The sequence below is a fragment of the Phocoena sinus genome, chromosome X, assembly GCF_008692025.1.
Source record: "Phocoena sinus isolate mPhoSin1 chromosome X, mPhoSin1.pri, whole genome shotgun sequence".
In the NCBI taxonomy this organism is placed as follows: domain Eukaryota; kingdom Metazoa; phylum Chordata; class Mammalia; order Artiodactyla; family Phocoenidae; genus Phocoena; species Phocoena sinus.
The window spans coordinates 95439511-95452202 of record NC_045784.1 but is presented as its reverse complement, the minus strand read 5'-3'; the positions used below and the strand labels follow the sequence as shown (position 1 = coordinate 95452202).

The window sequence follows — 12692 nt, the reverse complement described above, 5'->3', positions numbered from 1 at the left end:
GTGCTGAACTCTCTCAGCTTTTGCTTGTCTGTAAAGGTTTTAATTTCTCCATCAAATCTGAATGAGATCCTTGCTGGGTAGAGTAGTCTTGGTTGCAGGATTTTCTCCTTCATCACTTTAAATATGTCCTGCCACTCCCTTCTGGCTTGTAGGGTTTCTGCTGAGAGATCAGCTGTTAACCTTACGGGGATTCCCTTTATTTTTCCCTTGCTGCTTTTAATATGCTTTGTATTAAATTTTTGACAGTTTGATTAATATGTGTCTTGGTGTATTTCTCCTTGGATTTATCCTGTATGGGACTCTCTGTGCTTCCTGACTTCATTAACTATTTCCTTTCCCATATTAGGGAAATTTTCAACTATAATCTCTTCAAATATTTTCTCAGTCCCTTTCTTTTTCTCTTCTTCTTCTGGACCCCCTATAATTCGAATGTTGATGCGTTTAATGTTGTCCCAGAGGTCTCTGAGACTGTCCTCAGTTCTTTTCATTCTTTTCTCTTTATTCTGCTCTGCAGTAGTTATTTCCACTATTTTATCTTCCAGGTCACTTATCCGTTCTTCTGCCTCAGTTATTCTGCTACTGATCCCATCTAGAGTATTTTTAATTTCATTTATTGTGTTGTTCTTCATTGTTTGTTTCATCTTTAGTTCTTCTAGGTCCTTGTTAAATGTTTCTTGCATTTTGTCCATTCTATTTCCAAGATTTTGGATCACCTTTACTATCATTATTCTGAATTCTTTTTCAGGTAGACTGCCTATTTCTTCTTCATTTGTTAGGTCTGATGGGTTTTTATCTTGCTCCTTCATCTGCTGTATGTTTTCCTGTCTTCTCATTTTGCTTATCTTACTGCGTTTGGGGTCTCCTTTTTGCAGGCTGCAGGTTCGTAGTTCCTGTTGTTTTTGGTGTCTGCCTCCAGTGGCTAATGTTGGTTCAGTGGGTTGTGTAGGCTTTCTGGTGGAGGGGACTAGTGCCTGTGTCCTGGTGGATGAGGCTGGATCTTGTCTTTCTGGTGGGCAGGTCCACGTCTGGTGGTGTGTTTTGGGGTGTCTGTGTACTTATGATTTTAGGCAGCCTCTCTGCTAATGGGTGGGGTTGTGTTCCTGTCTTGCTAGTTGTTTGGCATAGGATGTCCAGCACTGTAGGTTGCTGGTCATTGAGTGAAGCTGGATACTGGTGTTGAGATGGAGATCTCTGGGAGATTTTTGCCATTTGATATCATGTGGAGCTGGGAGGTCTCTTGTGGACCAGTGTCCTGAAGTTATCTCTCCCACCTCAGTGGCACAGCACTGACTCCTGACTGCAGCACCAAGAGCCTTTCATCCACACAGCTCAGAATAAAAGGGAGATAAAGTAGAAAGAAAGCATTAGTAGAAGTAGAAAGAAAGAAAGAAAGAAGGAAAGAAAGAAGAAAGGAAGAAAGAAAGAAGGGAGGGAGGGAGGGAGGAAGGAAGGAAGGAGGGAATAAAGGAAAAAAGAAAGAAAGAAGATAACGTAAAATAAAATAAAGATAAAATATAATGAAGTTATTAAAATAAAAAATAATTATTAAGAAAAAAATGGACGGATAGAACCCTAGGACAAATGGTGGAAGCAAAGCTATACAGAAAAAATCTCACACAGAAGCATACACATACACACTCACAAAAAGAGGAAAAGGGGAAAAAATCATAAATCTTGCTCTCAAAGTCCACCTCCTCAATTTGGGATGATTCGTTGTCTATTCATGTATTCCATAGATGCAGGGTACATCAAGTTGACTGTGGAGCTTTAATCCGCTGCTTCTGAGGCTGCTGGGAGAGATTTCCCTTTCTCTTCTTTGTTCTCACAACTCCCAGGGGCTCAGCTTTGGATTTGGCCCCGCCTCTGCGTGTACGTCGCCGGAGGGCATCTGTTGTTCGCTCAGACAGGACAGGGTTAAAGGAGATGCTGATGCTGGGACTCTGGCTCACTCAGGCCGGGGGCGGGGGGGGGGGGGGGGGGGGGGGGGGTGGGGGGTGGGGGTGGAGGGAGGGGCACGGAGGGCGGGGGGGGGGGTGGGGGTGGAGGGAGGGGCACGGAGGGCGGGGGTGGGGGTGGGGGTGGAGGGAGGGGCACGGAGTGCGGGGTGGGCCTGCGTCGGCATTGGCCGCCGTGACGTTGCTCCAGCCTAAGGTGCACCGTGCATTCTCCCGGGGAAGTGGTCCCTGGGTCCCGGGACCCTGGCAGTGGCGGGCTGCACAGGCTCCCCGCAAGGGGGGTATGGATAGTGACCTGTGCTCGCACACAGGGTGGCAGCAGCAGCAGCAGCCTTAGCGTCTCACGCCCGTCTCTGGGGTCCGTGCTTTTAGCCGCAGCTCGCGCCCGTCTCTGTAGCTCCTTTAAGCAGCGCTCTTAATCCCCTCTCCTCACGCACCAGGAAACAAAGAGGGACGAAAAAGTCTCTTGCCTCTTTGGCAGGTCCAGACTTTTCCCCGGACTCCCTCCCGGCCAGCCATGGCGCACTAACCTCCTGCAGGTTGCGTTCACGCCGCCAACCCCAGTCCTCTCCCTGTGCTCCGACCGAAGCCCGAGGCTCACCTCCCAGCCCCGCCCACCCCGGCGGGTGAGCAGACAAGCCTCTCCGGCTGGTGAGTGCCGGTCGGCCCTGATCCTCTGTGCGGAAATCTCTCCGCTTTGCCGTCCGCACTCCTGTGGCTGCGCTCTCCTCCGCGGCTCCGAAGCTTCCCCCCCTCCGCCACCCGCAGTCTCCACCCGCGAAGGAGCTTCTAGTGTGTGGGAACCTTTCCTCCTTCACAGCTCCCTCCCACTGGTGCAGGTCCCATCCCTAGTCTTTTGTCTCTGTTTATTCTTTTTTCTTTTGCCCTACCCAGGTACGTGGGGGTTTTCTTGCCTTTTGGGAGGTCTGAGGTCTTCTGCCAGCGTCCAGTAGGTGTTCTGTAGGAGTTGTTCCACGTGTAGATGTATTTCTGGTGTATCTGTGGGGAGGAAGGTGATCTCCACGTCTTCCTCGTCCGCCATCTTCCTGGAAGTCCCCCTCAGCTGAATAACTAGGCTTTGTATAGCTTAGACACTGGATTCTACCTCACCCAGTTTCTGACTAAAACTGAAGTGGATTTAGCCCCTACCTGGCCTCTGAATAACTGGGCTTTAAAATGCTTAGGGCAGGGCTTCCCTGGTGGCGCAGTGGTTGGGAGTCCGCCTGCCGATGCATGGGACACGGGTTCGTGCCCCGGTCCGGGAGGATCCCACATGCCGCGGAGCGGCTGGGACCGTGAGCCGTGGCCGCTGAGCCTGCGCGTCCGGAGCCTGTGCTCCACAGTGGGAGAGGCCACAGCAGTGAGAGGCCCGCGTACCGCAAAAAAAAAAAAAAAAAAAAGAGAATACCCTGCATTTGTAATGCAGGAGCCTCAGTTTACAATTGATAAATCTCAGTGGACACAAAAGCTAGGCTAGGTCCATGGCTATTCCTTAACATGCTCTGAGGAGATTTTAACAACTTTGGTTAGTTAACTGGGTTTAGAGCCTGGCTGTACCCTAATAAGACTGTGGCTAAGCGTTAACTCTGCTTTGAATAGGTTTCAATAAGCTTACGCTCTGGATTCTACCTCAGCTGATTTCTGACTAGAACTTAATTAGGTTTAGGCCCTAACTGGGCTCTGACCAAACATAAGCTTAGGCTTAGGCCATGGCTAGGTGTAACGGAGTTGTAACACTTAACTAGGCTGAGGTTCTGACTTGACCTACTAGGCTTCAATTACATTTTAACTAGGCTTAGGCCCTGCCTAAGTCTTAACTAAGCTCTGACTAGGACTAAATTTTTTTTATCCTCCTATTAGGACTTCACTAGACTACGACAGCGACTTATTTAGGCTTTGGCCCTATCTAGACCTTTACTGGGCTCTGACTTGACCTAAGGTAGGCTATAGCACTCTTTACGCTTTAACAATACCCTGATGAGGCCTTAACCAAGATAACCAGCTTTTAACTAGGCTTACGTCTTGGCTCCACCTTAATAAGGTTCTGACAAGTCTAACTATGCTTAGGCTCTGGGCAGGCCTAACTATGTCCTTGCTAGTACTTAACTACACTTAGGCCCTGACTACACCTTAACTAGACTCTGACTAGACCTTAACTATGTTTAGGCTAGGCCTTATCTGGGTTATCTAGAATTTAACTGAGCAACTAGGCCATAAGCAGGCTCTGGCCCTGGCTGCCTCTTAACTGGGCTTACTAGCCCTTAAATAGGCTTAGCCCTAGTTTAGCCTTAACTGGGCTTTGAACCTGGCTACACTCTTGTTAGGTTTAACTAGGACTAGGCCATGGCTATAAGTTAACTGAACTTAAGCCCCAGCTAGGCCTTATCTAGCCTGACGTCCTGGATAGACTCTGGCCTTGCCTTAATTACTGTTTAGGCCTTGGCTAAATCTCAGTTACTCTTTACTAAGAGTAACCTCAATCATATATTCCTTTCAGCCTTTAGCTCACTTAGTTTGCATCTGCCATTACCTCACTTCTCCTGTAGTTTCAGGCTGCCCTCTGAGTCATAAAAAGGAAACAGACATGACCCCACTGTATCCTCACTGCAACAGGAAATAGACTACTTCTAGCTTCGTTGCAGCCAGATGTATTTATAATGTAACACAGGAAGCAACCACTGAATTCACCACCCCCACCCCGACACCGCCCCCCCCCCCCCCCCCCCCCCGAGAAACCGGGGGATACTTTTTTAGGTAACACTCCACCTGGAAGTACATTTCCTTTTCACCCAGTCAAGATGGTTTATATAACTCCTTCCAGGACACCTACATTTTGTAACCAGTTTTTAATAGCTAGAGATGAAAGTGTTCCCAAGTACAGGAGCTGTACCCACAGCTTTTGCCTATAATGTGCAATTGGCAGTTAAGAAAAGAGAGAGCTGACACACTACAATTGCAGTAAAGGGAGTGTAAGCTTCACAAGGCTGAACTATGAGCATGTGTAGACCCTGTGAACTCTCCACAGTTAGCTCATCAGGCCTAATGTGAAGAAGTAGCCACTTTGGTGTATACTGGCTTGGACTATTAAAGGATGCTGAAGTCCTCAGTTGATGATTTAAGAACAGGATGATGAATGCAGCTCAGGGCATGAACCATGAATTCCTGTCTAATGGTTTCATCAATACCCTAGCGACAAGAGACTGGTTATTGGTTCCAAAACCCTGCTATATTATTTGGTTTGGGAGTATGTATTTGTATAATTCAGTTTTTAGTAAAATACTTTTGATTCTTTCCTCATTGGGAGGTCACTTCGGCCAACTAATCATTTTCGTCATCCTTATCTGGTTCTAAGTTAAACTTAAATAGGCCTGTATAGTCCTATTAACCCCTTCAGTACAGGGTGACTCAGTATCAGCCCTGAATGAACCAAATGAAATTTGTAGGTACTATCCAGGGCAAAGCGAGTAAGTAGCCCTGCTCACTGGATAGTGCCCGAACAGGACCTGTTCCTGTAGGATGAAACCACTCCTTACATCAGGCTGTGTGCAGCCTTATGGCAATGGGGCTGATCTGGGCACCGGGACCAGGGAGTTTATGCATTCATTCACTCATCCCACAAATTTTATTTATCACCTGCTATGTGCTAGATATGGTCCTAGGTACTGGAAATATGATAGTAAGCACAAATAATCACAGCCCTTGCCCTCATGGAGTTTTCATTCCACAAACAAAGAGAGGGTCTGCACAGTCATGAATTGAAGCCTAGATTACAACAATCTATACCCTATGGATATCACAGGGCAAAGTCAAATATAATGGGCAAAGCTCAAAAATGACAGAATAGCTTAGCAAGTAGGAGGAAAGACCTAGGTGAATGGCCATGAGGTCGGAAAAATAGACAGCTGCAACAAATGAGTTGTTATCCTCACTTTATAAGTCTGAAAACAGAGTTGCTGAAGATCACCTGGCTAGTAAGTGACAGAGATAGGATATCAACCCAGAACTAATTGACTCCAGAACCCCCGTGCTTTCCAGAGCCGTCACACTACAGGACTGATTTCTGGCCCTAAAAATCTCAGGAAATGAGCAAAGAGCTTTAAGCATCCTTAGATGCTGACTAAAGCACTCCTCACCAGCTCAGTCCTTATTCCTCAGTTCTGCCTGCTTCTCAACACTGGGGTAGGCATAAATCAACTATATTCCAATAAATTTTTTTTTAAAAAGTCATCAAAAAAAACCCAGTGGAGCAGGCATATGGTTTTTTTTTTTTACATCTTTATTGGAGTATAATTGCTTTACAATGGTGTGCTAGTTTCTGCTTTATATCAAAGTGAATCAGTTATACATACACATATGTTCCCATATCTCTTCCCTCTTGTGTCTCCCTCCCTCCTACCCTCCCTATCCCACCCCTCTAGCTGGTCACGAGGCACCGAGCTGATCTCCCTGTGCTATGCGGCTGCTTCCCACTAGCTATCGATTTTACGTTTGGTAGTGTAGGCATATGGTTTTGATGGGGAGGGAGGCATGAAAATCTGGTGACAGGCCTCCAGGAGTGTGGTGTGGGCAACGGCTGAAAAGAAAGAGATGGTTACAGCTGTATAAAACCTCTGGGCTATGACCACTTTTGTGGGAAAACAAACAAACAAAAAAGACTACTTCATGAGGATTCTTTTACAGTAAATTATTGAGAGGGGGTGAAAATAACCAGGAGGTTTAGGACTTATCCAATGTAACAAAATTCTCTGAGGATTTATAGTGATCCCTGGGGTTGTAAGGAATGCTAATGCTTAATAGTCCATAGTCTGCCAATAAAACAGCAAATTCTTGCATGTAAATAGACTGTCTATATCAGGCAAAAGTAAAATTTAGTTTCTTGGAAGCAAGAGACTAGCCCCATCCCTCTGATGAGTCACCTTGATCCAATGACGGGAGGGAGTTCATTGCACAATGGTATCTAGGGGAAGTCCTGTTGAGAATAGGAAGCCGATCTGCTTCAAGGCCAAGGAACTCCCGAGGTTGTTCAGTACTGCCACCATCACTCAGTTAAATCTTGGAAAATACCAATTAGTTCTGCATCTCTTCTCGTACCGCCCCCCCCCCCCAAAGTGTCTCAGAAGCAACTTAGTAATGCTATAGCAAGCTTCTTTTTTATGGCAGCTGGATTCTCTAGCCCAGTTCCCTGGTCAAAGTGTATATATTCTTTGGTCTCCTCCATCTCCCTGGAAGATCCCATAGGGATGCAATGTACTCCCCACTCAAAGCCTGCTGGCAGGGCTAAGTATGACTAATGGTCTTCAATGTCCATTGGGAAAGAAAATGGCTCTATCGTTTGATTTGTCTGTACCACAGAATTCAGAAATTCAATATCACACAATTAATGACAGACTGCTTTTTCTAGTTCTTCAATTATTTCCCAGAATGAGAAGTATCTTATCTTCTGAACTAGAAAGAATGTGGTAGGTAGAAAAAACATGCAGTATAAGGAAGGAAGTGTGTTTTCTAGCTTCTCCCTCTGCTCTTTACGCCTACCATCGCCACTACCACCACCACGCCATCCTAAGCAAGTCATTTATACTTTCTGGTCCTCAGTTCTTCTTTCTATAAAATGCGGTAAATTACCCACTTGAAAACGATGGGGGGAAAGTGGACTAGATAAATGAATCATATCAGCATATTGGATAAGAGCACAGCGTGTGGAGTTATACAGATCAGGGTCTGAATCACAGCTCTGTCACCTTGTCGCTATAAGCCCTTGGCATGACATTTAACCTCGCTGAGCTTCACATTTCCTTCTCTGTAAAAAGAGGGTGGAGAGTAATAATACCTATTTCACGGGCTGTTATGGGGCCAAAATCCAAGACTACTTGGAAGATGCTTAGTTCAATAAATAAACATGACCCTTGTGCAACGTCACTCCTTTTATTTGCATCACTTTTGGGTGTCTTAAGAGTATTTATCAGGCACTTGATTAAAATGTACTGACTGGTGTATCGGACTTGCCCATAGGGCACTAGGGAGATTCATAGGGCACTACCAAGGAACCTCAGAAGCCTGGAACAGGGTGAAAGAACAGGACGAGGTATTAGAGTTTTTCTTTATCCTCACCCCCCGCCAGTTGAGCTCAACCCACATATAGTCATTGCTTTGAACTACAACAAAGAAGTGTCTTCCCGGAACCATAGGCCCCACTGGGATAACTAAAAGTGTCAGGGAGACACTTCAGGTTTAGCCTAAAGAATGAGAGCCAAGGACTCCTGGGTTCTTTGCTCTGCTGGGGCACTGAAACCTTCTGTACCTTTATTTTATACATTCCCTCTTTCTCTGATTTCTCCAACCTCTGGCCAATCCCTGAGGAGGCTACATACGATATACTTGAAACGTACTTTGAAAAGAAAAATACTGAATATTATTAACTACTAGTTGGACTTTGCAAACAAATTAATAAATGCTTCCCTTACAGTTGCAGAAATGTTACAAACCCCTGCTGTAATTAAATCTCTCTCCAGCTTTGCTTTGATAGTCTGGATCCTAGGGGCAGTATGTTGACACCGTTTCAGCACTTTGTGTTTCAGTGCAAGTACTGAGCCATTCATTCACTCCAGGGAAGAGACAGAGAAAAGAATGAGTGTAAGGGTCTCAGAACTGAAAGCAAGTAACCAAGGAAGATGATCCGTCCCTTTCTGGAGGCTGTGAACTGGACACCAATGTTTCTCAATGGGAGATGGCTTTGGATTGCCCCTGCTGAAGTACGAGGGAAATAAGTAAGCTAGGCCCAACTCACCTAGAGCAATGGGTTTCAACTGAGTCAGTTTCCCCCCACCCCAGGGGACATTTGTCACTACCTGGAAATACTTTTGGTTGTCACAACTATTGGAGGCCGGAAGGGAGGTGCCACTGGCACTTAGTAGGTTAAGCCAGGGATACTGCTAAACATCCTACAGTGCACAGAATAGTCTCCCAGAACAAAGACCTACCCAACCCAAAATGTAAATAGTGTCGAGAGTGAGAAAATCTACACTAGAAAATCTTTCTATCCTTCCTATCCTAATAACTAGCAAATATCCTTGAAAGCCTTTCTTGGCACTGTGGGAGATATAAGACATGGTCTCTGCCCTAAGGAAGCTTAGACTCAAATATGGAGACTAACCAAGCACAATGAAGCTACCAGAAAATAAAGAAGTATATCACATAGCTATTTTTTCCTACATAGTATGGTCTAGCCCCCAGGTACTAGAGGAACTTTCAGGAGGAGAAGAGCAGGAGGCATGGCAATCATTCGGGAAAATGCAAGAAGAGTTGAATCTTGAGTTGGTGTTCGATGGAGAAAATTACTCTTGTTGTTAGGAGAAAGATGAGTCTATGCTCACTACCCATACTTCCTTTCTTCCCATTCTCCATTTAATTAGCATCTTATAATCTGATTTCAGGACTCCACAGACTGGAGGACTCCACAGAAAATGTTCTCTTGTAGGTGACCAGTGACATGTTAATCACCAGACCCAATCACCTCTCCTCAATATTTATCTTCCTTGACTCCCACCTTTTTGAAATTCTCTTCCTCCTTGGCTTCTATGAGATCATCATCTTGTCCCCTTTAGATCTCTTGGGGCTCAGCCTCTTTCTTTCTATAGCTAACCTCAACAGGTAGGTGGGCCTCAAACTCCAGTCTGCTGTCTTCTTCTCATTCACTGTTTTCTCTTCGTTAATTATTTTATTCATTCATTTATATCCACAAGGATATAGATATAATTCCACAAGGGATTTGAGGTAGTTATAATATCATGCTCTGTATTTTCCCTTAATTCTCATGCCCATTCCTACGGTTTCACCCATCATCTCTACATCAGCAACTCTCCAAACTACACCTCTGACTCTGATGTCCTTTCTACACACCACTCCTCCGTACCCAACCACCTCCGGGCCACTGTCCGCAGACGCTTCAAATCCAGCATATCCTAAATTTAGAGTAACCAAATAGTCCTGGTTTGCCCAGGACTTTCCCGGTGTTAGCACTGAAATTCCCCACATCCTGAGAATTCCCTCAACAGCAGACCAACCAGACGTATCTGAAATGAATTCTTCACATTTATCCCAAATCCAGTTCTCGTCCTGATCTCCTGATTCCCATATACCGTTTAATAGCAGAGTATCCTCAACTCCTCATTACCTTCCACCCCAACACACAATTTATTACCACATATTGTCAATTCTATCTCCAAAATATCTCTGTCACCATCGCCTCCTTTCAACTCCCACTGCTCTAATTCAGGCCCTTATTGCCCCTCACCTGGAAAGTTACAAAAGACTCCTACTCAGTCCCCTCCCTCCCATCCCCTTTGCCAATTCACCTTCCGTACAGCCAAGATGGATCATTCTGAAACACGAATCTGATCGTGCATACGTAATCATCTCATCAACATGGAAGTCTTACAGACTGAACCCCAAAAACAGTATTAAACCTAGGCTCTGGGGTATTCAAGCATGACGACTACACAGTGTAATACCTTAGAAATGTTACCATGACTGACTAAAATGCACCGAGTAATAATATGAGCTGTAAGTGAAAAGGAAAAGCAAAACAAAACAAAACCAACCACCATAGCCTTGAGAAGCCAAGAATTTTGAGTCTGTCGGCTACAGTTTTGCATCTTCTCACTCTTTCAGAGAAGTATATGACAACCACAGTTAAGGTAAGTTAAGTACTGCCAGGGGACTCCTGATAGTATAGACCAGTGATGGCCTTGATATTCATCTGACATAGAATCAACTGGAAGTTACGTTATGCAGAAACTAAGACAGTCTGTGAGAGAATACACTTGCTCCCTTAGGCTAAGTTTTAACTCGTCTGTGGCCCGACTTTCAAATCACCCCCCCCATACAAGAGCTATAGGCTTTCCATCCAGCCTGATGAGAAAAAGGAGAATTTGCTTGAGTGACGTTTACAACAGTGTCAGGAAATATGTGTCCCGTTTGAATAACGATGGGGGGGCAACCAAATTTAGATTATGAGAGTGAAAACTGCCAGATAAAGAAAAAGCCAAATGTTCTCCCTAGAGGGGAAAGAGAGCTCATCCCTCCCTCCCTCAGCAAAACAAAACTGTCCTCTGTCTCCTCTCAGACACTTGCAGGTGGTAAATTGTTTACAAAGGAACTCACCTTGGGAGTGAAAAGCTGACCTTCACAAAGGCATTAGAAAAAGATGGCTATGAGAAAAAGCAGTGCCATAACCCAACGGTTTACCTCCCTAATATAGGAATTTCCATCGCATTGTAGGTAACTTCCTCGTCCATCTAGGTAAGTAAGAGATGTAGCCGCCCATCAGAAGAAGGCTCCCCCCAGCTAGGGTCCCACCTTTCGTTTTTTCTTTTTTGGGGGGCCCGTTTTTTTTTTTCTAGTTTTTCCATCACTTAATGGGGCATTGAAACATTAACACATTTCATTCATCTCCCAAAGACCTTGCTTCTGAAATTCATTCTCCCTTCTCCATCAGGGACCTCCCTAGTCAGGAACACACACGCATACATCATGAACAAATATATATTCCTTCATCATTTAATAGCAGCAACACAACTTCTCAACCGGGGGATTATAAGCCAAGGTCTCTGCCCTACAGGCGTTTAGAGTCTAATCAGGGAGACCAACAAGCACGATTAACAGCAAGAAAGTAGATTGCATAGTAATTTTTTCTATAGTTGCTATAGTAACTTGGACAAATAACACTGGAATCTTTAAGAAAACTTCAAAAAAATAAAGGAGCATGAGGGAACAATTTTAGGGTGATGAAGATGAACTCAAACTGCAGTCATTGATCTGTACACTTAAAATAGCTGCTTTTTTATTGTAAATTATATCTCAATAAAGTTGATTTTTAAAGTACAAAAAAAGAGAAAACTTTAAATTTTTCAAAGAATGGAATTAAGAGTTCATTCAGGTGTAACACAGGGAGAGAGGTTTTGAAGGTACGAGAAAAAAAATTCACAGAGTTGGGACTTGCTTTCTGTCTCTCTCTCACACTCACACACCACACACATACATACACACACACACACACACACACACACACACACACACACACCTTGCTTTTCTCATATAATATGGTTCAAGCTTATTTAGGCTTGAAGCATTAAACAGCTTGTTCCAGAGTAAATCCTCTGCTGTCAGCTCCCCTCTAGGCCAAAACCACTATGTTCACTGCCCTGCTGATTCCCACACCTCTACCTCCAGCTCTGAACTTCAGTCTTTCTTCAGCATTCCAAAGCCCTAGCAAATCAGCAAGAATAAGACAAGTACGACCATTTGGTATTTAAGTGAACACTCACTCTGTGCCTAGCACAGAGCTAACTTTTGTCTATCTGTTGTCATTAATACTCCAAGTAATCCAGCTACCACTTTTTAAAGAATTGACTATGTGCAAGGCATCCAGACACTGTGTCAATGACTTTTCACGTGGAGTATCTCATTTAATCCTCACAACAGTCCTAGGAGACAGGCAATATTATTATTTCCATTTACAGATAAGGAAACTGTGAATTAAAAGGACCTGTCCAAGGGCACACTGTGAATACATGGCCAAGCCAGAGTCTGACCTCAGCTCTAACTCCAAAGTCTACATACCGGAGACCGTGTTGTATGATGGTTAGAGCCGCAGGTTAGCAAACTTTTTCTGTAAAGGCCGGATAGCAAATATTTTAGGCAGCATAGGTCATAGGTCTCTGTTGTAATTACTCAACTCTG

At 44.7% G+C, this 12692-nt stretch overlaps 1 protein-coding gene across 1 annotated transcript in view; it reads left to right on the top strand.

The window, feature by feature from the left end:
* The window catches only part of TRPC5 (transient receptor potential cation channel subfamily C member 5), a 143147-nt gene that overhangs the window by 64225 nt on the left and 66230 nt on the right, over positions 1 to 12692 (top strand). The gene's annotated exons all lie outside the window — the stretch shown is intronic.